This window comes from Lygodium microphyllum, chromosome 10, assembly GCF_053477565.2.
Source record: "Lygodium microphyllum isolate KBCC chromosome 10, Lygodium_microphyllum_v1.1.10, whole genome shotgun sequence".
NCBI lineage: Eukaryota > Viridiplantae > Streptophyta > Polypodiopsida > Schizaeales > Lygodiaceae > Lygodium > Lygodium microphyllum.
Window position 1 is genome coordinate 30,217,761 of NC_141144.1, and position 9,563 is coordinate 30,227,323.

Here is a 9,563-nt window from a genome sequence, read left to right on the forward strand (position 1 = left end):
CCCCCCTACATGATGACATGGCTCAGGAGACTAGCTCATGGGTAGCCTAGTCAAGTCAAGCTTGAAATTTTACATTTTTTAAAAGGTTTTTTTTTCAATACAAATCCACTAAGGCAAAGAAAACATCCACTAAGGGAAAAACATGATCCACTATGGGAATGATACAATGAAAATTTCTATAGAATAGTCTGTCACAGTTTTTGATGGTGGTAGAAGCATCTTCTTCTTCTTCTCCTTCATTCATAAACTAACCTTGATGGTGATCATTTTGCACCTGTGGTGCTCTCTTCTTGTGGAAACATTCACTGGTTACATGGCTAGTCTTGCCACAATAATGACAAATAATTCGGTCCTTGTTGTTGTTGGTGGTGAGTCCTCGACCATGTCCTTTTGTTGCATAAGTACCCTTGGTGTACAAGAGGTTATCCCTTGAGGTGGTTTCTTTTACATCCTTGATTTTTAGATTTTGTTTCTCCATCAAGCAGTGAGTGCTCAATGTCTTTGAGTGAGAGACTGGGAACATTACTTAGTGTGGACACATGATTCTCATATGGTTCATGATTAACACTAGCAAGTAGAAGTGATATTGCCTCATCCTTATCAATGTTCTTTTTAAGATTTACTAGCTAATTTTTAAGGCTCTTGAACTTATTGATGTGTACAGTCATAGATAAATTGTCTTTTACATCCAACTTATAAAACTACATAAGTAATTTTACCTTTGAGTTCTTTACTTGTGTACCAAAGATCCTACCAAGTTCTTCCCATGCTTTCTTTGCATCCATGATGCCAGAGATGTGGTATAATACATCATTTGATAGACCCCATGCAATAATACCTAGAGCTTTGTTGTTCATTTTCTTTCATGCCTTAGTTTTAGGCTGGTCTTCTGCAGCATCTTCCTCTTTAGCATCTTCTTTCTTGCCATCTACATCATCTTCCTCAAAGAGATCCTAGAGGTATTTCCTGTAAAATATTACACGGCGCAGCGAACAGAATCTGAGAAAGAGATAGAGAGTACACAACAGATAAGAGAAGAATCAGTAAATTCTTTAACTCCAAACAACTGATACAAAGATGGCTCTGTCCACCCGTGCGCTTCCACTGTGTGAAGCTTAGATGGCGATTTAGACAGAAGATAGGTGAAGAGCTTAAGGCTAGCTAGAACAACAACTCTGACAAGGTGAAAGATGAGTGAGAGATGGCTGTGAAGGGGTTTAGCTTTTCTAGCCCGCGAAGGTCGTTAGGTCACCTACCATATGAGCCTCCACTAGTCGGCCAGGGAATATTCCAAGGAATATTCCCTTTACCATCGGGGCCCCTTTTAACTCCCTTACACCGCAACTCGATGCAATGCGCCTCGAGTTGCTACCAGCTTAACCACTCCGTCTAACTTGAGTACCCTAGTTTTCCCTATCTCTCACAGCACATGAGAGCCATAAAAATCCTTCTTTTATGCTTAAAAAATAGCCTAAGGGTCAAGGAGTATTCAACCCTCTTTGCTCTTACCAAAGTTGTCCCTTTGCAGCATGAGATTTTGTCTCCTTTATCACCATTTTTTTTTGCAAAAACATGGATCTAGAATATGGCTTGAGGTGGAAGCTATGGAGGTTGGAAGACAAAGAGTGAGTTCGTGAAGACACTGACATGACAGACTATTACACAAGTGAATTAGGTTCCAAGATGGAAGCTTGGACTCATAAACACAATCTTGTGTATAGACTCACAATGACACAAAGGCTTTACTAAAGGACAAAAGTACTATGACATTGCATTAGAAAAGAGAGCAAGTACAATGCTTTATAGGAAACTGGATGGTAGCACTTCTCCTAGTGTGCTTATGGGATTCTACTCCTAAGCCCACACTGCTCCATACAAAGAGGCTAAGTAGGTGTGATTGCAGAAATGTCAACACCCCTCCTCAATCACAACCAGAAGTACAAAGTGTGTAGAGGCTTTAGTGAGAGCAACACTTGCAAAGTGTGGGCACACCATAAACATGGCAAAACACCAGAGGCTATCACAAAAAAGGCTAAGTGTGGGTACCACAAACATGGTGGTCTTCTTCTTCTTCTTCTTCTTCTTTTGCTCTATGTTCTTCTTCTTCTTTAACAACAACTAGATAGGCCTTTTGGGACCTCTTTCTAGTGTGGTCGACTGCAGCCAAAGTGCCTCCATCTTGCCTACCTCCTTCATATCCATTCGTGCCCCTATAGTGTCTCTCTTTCCTGTGATGTGGTCCCATAGCAAGCTACCCACATTCTTGAAAATATGCATGGGATCCAACAAGTGGTTGATCAGTAAGTGGGTCCAATATGGCAACTCATAGAAAACTGAGAACCATCGCATCCCGTTTGGATGTGACTCCACATGGACCATTTTCAGCTCATACCAGGTTGCGGCATTCATACGTGTTGGAGGTCGTCCAAGAAAACCTTCCTTGAGTTCATGACCCTCTGGCAAGAAGGCAGCATGTCCTTGATATACCATCTTCTTCATGGTTCGTGACCTTCGGGAGTCTAACTATGGCCCGATGTCGTACTGCTACGCATCAGAGGTGTGGAATCCACCAAAATTTTGTGTGTGTGACATTTGTTACTTTGTACATACTTAGTCGTTGTGTTTACATTTATTTTCTGCATGCGAGTATAGTGGAGAGAAGTTTGGAAGCATTTGGAATCGAGCTTGATTTTGGTGATGTCACCGAAATGGATACACAAATCCTATTATTGCTAGATATGTTGGATTGGAAATGAGATTAGTGGTGTGTGGGTGCCCCTTTGTGGTGATGAGGAGTATGCGCACCCTCCTTCCTTGAGTTCATGACCCTCTGGCAAGAAGGCAGCATGTCCTTGATATACCATCTTCTTCATGGTTCGTGACCTTCGGGAGTCTAACTATGGCCCGATATCGTACTGCTGCGCATCCGAGGTGTGAAATCCAGCAATGTTGTGTGTGTGACATTTGTTACTTTGTACATACTTAGTCATTGTGTTTACATTTATTTTCTGCATATATGAGTATAGTGGAGAGAAGTTTGGAAGCATTTGGAATCGAGCTTCATTTTGGTGATGTCACCGAAATGGATACACAAATCCTATTATTGCTAGATATGTTGGATTGGAAATGAGATTAGTGGTGTGTGGGTGCCCCTTTGTGGTGATGAGGAGTATGCGCACCCTCGGTTTGTGTACTTGTCTATAACCTATATGTTCTATGTTTGTTTGGTCTCTACATAAGCATATTACAATAGTCCATGTCTTGCATCCATGATGTACAGCCTGAGAATTGTGAATGCCTTAAGGCTATGGGACATATATATGTCCTACAAGGGAGAACAGAGGAAGCATGCGCAACAGAAATAAGTCCAAATGATGCTGAGGCTTGGATGAAAATGGTAGAGTAACTGGTATCTACTGATACAAGTGACACACTGGATGACCTTTCATGGGCTTACTATTGCATTTGGATGGTACAAGTGCAGTTGCAGAAGACATTGGGCGTCAGTTACTCACATATGGGCGCAGAAAACCTCTTCCTGAATTTTTTGCAAGAATAAATGCAGTAGATGCAGCCATAGTCAAGAGGGTTGCTGACCGTTTCATTTATGACAAGTAATTGACTGGCAGAAAGTGTGATGGCCTTCAATACAAATTATAGTGATGCAGGGCAAATAGGGCCTGATCGAGGAGAGGTGGTATCGCAACCACCAAGAGTGGGAGTGACTGGATTGCTTTTCTAGTGAAGAAAAAGGGCTGCTTTTATGAGTGCAATATATTGGGCTGCGGAGGAAAAGCGCAGGGGATGACTATTTTCAAATGGGGCTTTTTGGGGGGGAAGAGGCTTAATTGAGAAGAGCAAAGTAAAAAGAATAGGAATTGCAAGCGGAGAGGATCGAAATCGAAAAGGATTTTCGGGAATAAGAGGATCCTACATATTGCAGATATGGAGCGGGAGGAGATGAAAATTCTGAGTCAAATGGAGAGCTTATGACCTGTGCTTCGGGCTTACATGAAGGGGAACTTGCTTTGATTGTTATTGAAGGAAGACGATCTCAGGGAGCTATGGAAGGAAAAGGGGAGATTTTTCGCCAATTAAAGGAGCTCTGCAACATCGAAAGGGAGTTCAGGACAGAGGGAAAGAATAAGCGATGATGGATGGAAGGATGACATAGAGAAGGAGGGCGATCTTCCTATCTACTTACTTGTCAGCTAGGAATTTTGCAGAATGGAATGAAGAGAGAAGCTCATCAGAGAAGCTGAGAAGAGCTCGGAGGAACGGGCACTGCTTTGGCTCTTCCAGATGATGGCAAGATAATTGCCGTAGATGACGATTGCCAAACGTACGAGCTCGGAGTTCCCTTTATGAAGAAAGCAGGGTAGCCACTCGGACGACACTGCGGCAACTGACAAACGAGAAGCATTGATGAGCTTTATGATTTTGAAGGGGAAGAAACGAAGTGATGCTCATGCTAGAAGATGACGATGATCATCGTCTCAGAAAGCCCAAGACCTGCAAATTCAATCTTGATCAGGGTACAATAATTGGAAACTCCTGCATCAATATTCCTTGGGCTGATCAGTTTGGAGAGTGTGCACACGATGCAATATTTGGATTGAAGTCTTGTGTGCGTTGTGGATCAGCAGCAGCCATCTCGACTGCAAACACATTAGCCAACTACGCTTCCTAATTTACAAACAGATTACATTGTGATGAAAGCATCTCTGTTGTCCAGCATATTTGACCATTTGAGCTGGAGACTTGCCAGTCACATGTATAGTGTTGGTTCAACTCTTGAAAATACCCTGTCATAACTCTGCAGTCAATCAACAAGCTGTTCCAGAAGCCATGAATAACACAATGCAACAATATGCCCACACAACAATGTGACCAAGACAAGAAGTCAGATTGCAACTGCTGATGGTATGTCTGTGAAGGTGATGTAGTAGTTCTTGCACATGATTATGGCTGTTGTTCATATGTTGATATTGCTAACATGGAAGAGAAAGATGTGCCATACATTGCCACAAGTCAGTTTGTCAGCTTATGGAGAATGCAAATGAATACATGGTTCTAGATCACCCCGTGGCCAACCCTCTTGTTCTTGGAAGGGAGCCACCTCTGAAAGACATGCCTACAACATTGACTATTGCTCGAGATATTGTTCACCTCATCATTTGAAATCAAGTTCCCTATGGGTTTATTGTTAAGTTTGGGGATCCATAGATCCATCCTTTGGTTGATGCTGCTGAAAGGACAATGCTGAAATTTCTGTCTGTATTTTGTAGTGAAGGTTCCTATGTTGAAGGATGAATTCTATGCTCAGCTAAAAACTTTCTTTTGGTCCTATCTTGCTGCATAGACGAGGTCTCGTTGGGAGCTTGGCGGATCTATTACTGCACAAAATCCTTTTATCTTGCTTATTTGTATGATTGATCTTCTATCCTGAAATTAGTCAAGGTCCTCTGTGGTTGCGACTTTGCTTTCGAAATCCTTCGACATCTTTGGTGAACCCGACGTGAAAGCATCGCATAAATTTCAGGATGGGAGATACTTCAGCATCCATTTCAGCCTCTTCTACGATTCCTGTTGTGTCCTCTACTTCAGCTCCATCATTGACTGCTGCTTCAAGTACTTCAACGGATGATCTAAAGCAGATTTTGCAGAATATATCTATGTATATGCAGCTTCAAAATCAGCAGACACAATTGTATATGCAGCAGCAGCAGCAATTGCATCAACAACAGTTGTCTCAGCAAAGGCAACTATATTCGGAGCAGGAGAATGCAATCAGTGCGACTAAGGTGATTGAAGCAGTTGAGAATGAGAAGAAGCTATTTGATGGCCGTAATGTTTCAGCATATTTGAAGACATATGAGATCAAGATGGGATTTTTTGGAGTACCAGCTGGACTTATGAGCAAGTATTTCCTCCGTCTTGTCACACCCGCCTTGAGGGAAAAAGTGGCTGATCTTTTTATTCAAAATTCACATTGGCAAGATTTTAAGAAGGCCCTGAAAGAAGAGTATTTCCTTGAGGACTTTGGGATGGCTACACAGCGGTCATTTCGAGAGTGGGTCTACATGCCAAACAAAGGTCTAGCTGCTTCAGAGTTGATACGAGAATTTGAAGAAAGATATAGTCAGCTTGATGCCATTGAACAAAGAGCATTGGATGTTGAGAAAGTTGAGCTTTTCTTGCAAGCTGCAGATTCTGCTCTTCAGGAAGAATTAGGAGAGCTTCTTGAGGATCGCACGAAGCCTATGGGTCTTAAAACGGATTGACAAGATGCCCAGGATGCAATCTCGACTTTGACCAAGAGGAGGATATGGAAGACCCGCCTACAGAATGGATCTATGACACAGACGCCGTCTTCTGCTCCTATGCCTCCTTCTATCCCTGTTATTTCTTCTCTTCCTCAGCCAGTTTCCTACTGTTTCTACTCCTCCTATTCCTCCTACTCCAAGACCGATGCCGGCTCCTTCTGCTCCAAAACCATCCGCTCCGCCGGTGCCTTCCTCTCTTGATGATATAATCAAAGGCATAACGGATTTGACACTAGAGTCAGTTAAAGCAGAATTGGTGGGAAAATTGAAAGAGCAATTTGCTTCGACTGCTCCTATATTTCTTCTAGTGCTCCTATTGCACCTAGGAGTGCTCCTACTGCACCTAGGAGAGATCGAAGATGTATTTGATGTGATAGTATGGACCATCAGCATTGCAGGGATTGTGAATCTTTTCAGGATGCAAGGAGGAAGAATTTGGTATTTTGGAGACAAGATGATAAGATTTGGTTGACTGAAACAGGAGCTCCGCTTTTGCTACCAATTTTGGGAAAGGCGGAATGAAGAAGTTAGTGGATGACATGGCTGCGCGTACTTATTATGTGGCAGCTAGAGGAGATGCTTCTGCATATGGAGTCCAGATTGAGAAAGGATCAGAGAATCAGTCAGCATTATGGACTTATGCTATGGAGACGGCAAACAAGGGAAAAATTCAGCAAACTGTTTTGACTAGTGCAGGCTCTAGCATCAGATCTGAGACAAGTTGGGATTCGCCTGTTGACAGGTACACTATTTATGCCTACTTGGCTAAGTCTCACGGAGCAGATGTACTTGTTGAGGAGAAGCGTAAGAGGGATGAAGAAAATCCAAGTGCAGCTAAAAATACTAGAGGGGGTGATTTTGTTACTCCACCTACTGCAGGACCGTCTTTGAGACCAGGGCCAGAACGACATATGGAAGATGCTCAGAAGAAAGAAAAGAGGCAAGAGCCTAGAGAGAGAAAGCAGCCAAGGTTTAGATTGATGTTTGATATTGAGACATCTACGGACATGAAGAAAATCTTTAATGACAAGATACTTGGCAGTGAGGTGACTTTTACTATTTCTGAGGTTTTGGGCATCTCGAAAAGGGAGTTTCAAGATCAGTTACAAGAAGTCCTGAAGAGGAAAAGATATGCATTGCCTACTACTGATACACAGGGAGTTTTGATTGGGGAGTTGGATGAGGATGAGGATGAGGTTATGGTTGAGAATGCTTCTGTTTTTCCACAGATAGAGAAGAGGGTTCAGCCTATGCATTATGCTGAAACTGATGAGCCTGTCTTGATACCGCGTAGTCACTTTTCGCGGAGTCATTGGGCTAGGGCAACTACAGAAATGATGGTAAAAATTGGAGAGAAACAGGTGCCTTATGTTGCTTTGGTGGATCATGGTTCAGAGATTAATCTCATAGTTCGTGGAGTTTACGAAAGTAATAGATGGCCTTTGGATGTAGAGCATGGGTGGCGTATGAGAGCCGCCAACAACACTGCAGGTGATTTGTATGCTGCATGTCCCAATGTCAGGGTTTCTATTAGAGATGCAGAGGAGGATTTCCATTTCTTTGTGCAGGATTCATACTCTTATCCCATAATCCTTGGACAGCCATTCATCATAGAGATGCGCATGGAAACAAAGGTAATGGATAATGGATCTGCTTATGCACGGATTCGCAGTAAAGATGGCATGAGAGCAGTTCAGTTTATGACTCTGTGTGTGAACCATGTTAGAAATAGGGATACTCTTAGAGATGCACCTTTGCCCACTATGAGGGATTCGGGTTTTCATTAGGTACCGTTGTTTCGCGAGATGACGGTGGTACAGAGCAGAGGAGATTGGAGTTCTCGCCTCCTGGCAGTAGTGTTTTCTCCTCCAGTTTTGTTGGGATTTCAGAAAAACAATTCGATGAGCTATCAGAAGATTTCTAAGTTGCCTAGAGCTGCCAGGCAGTACATATGCAGGAAGGAGAAAAATTTGAAAAATGCAGGTATTTTAGAGGATGATGAGCATATAGATGGGATGTATGATAGTATGATTTGTGCAGATACGATGATAGAGATGGAAAATATGCTGAAAACTAATATGCAGAGTTGCCACAGTAATGTATTAGTGCAATCCTTGGACATGTTTCATGAAATTGCAGATTTTGTGTCACAAATAGAGTCAGAGGCTGAGGTGACTCAGCAAAAAGTATTGAGTGCTGAAGAAATTCAACAAACAGAGTTTTCGGCTGATTATGATCAGCTTACAGAGACACAGAGGGCTAAAAACTTTCAGCCAACAGAGTTTACTGCTGAAATATTTCAGCATCCAGAGTTTAGGGTTGTTCCTATGCAATCCATAGAGCATAGGGCTGAGGATATTCAGCCACACTGGAGTGCAGAATTGCTGATTTACAGCAAGATTTGAGTAATGCAAAGGATCATAATGAAGCCAGGGTTGACACGAAATACAAAACTGTGGATAAGAAGGTGAAGCCGGTAGCTGTACCGCTTCCACCTGACAGTGATCAGTAAATAGAGAGGGCTGCCAAACAGCCAATTTTGAGGAATGCAGAGCATATAGGCCATAAATTTTCAGCAGAGACTCTTGCTGAATTGAAAATTGGAAATGGTGATTTCTTGCTACCCACAGAGAAGCAATGCTTTCAGGAGATGCTTGAGCGACATGGAAGGGGGTTTGCTTTTTTCTCGCATGAGATTGGATGTGTGAATCTGGATATTGTTGCTCCTATGGTGATCTTTACCATTCCTCATATTCCATGGAACCTCCGACCTATTCCAGTGCATAAGGCACACCTGCCAAAGCTGATTGATTTGTTGAATGAGAAAATCAGGGTGGGAATCCTAGAGCCTTCATCTGCACCATACTCAAATAGGTGGTTTACGGTTCTAAAGAAGAATGGTAGTCTCTGATTTATACAAGACATGCAGCCAGTAAACAGAGTTACTATCAGGAATGTTCGTATAGGTCCAGTTGTGGATGAGTTTGCAGAAGCATTTGCTGGACATGCCATCTATTCTTTAGGTGATTTGTATTCGGGATATGATCAGTTTCAGCTGGCTTTGGAAAGCAGGGACATAACCACTATGAGAACTCCTATTGGGCTTGTCAGGATGTGTACCTTGCCTCAAGGTGCCACTAATTCTGTTGCGCATATGATGAATGCCATGCATAAGGTCCTTCGTGATTACATACCTCAGCTTACCATGCCTTTCTTGGATGATGTGCCCATTAAGGG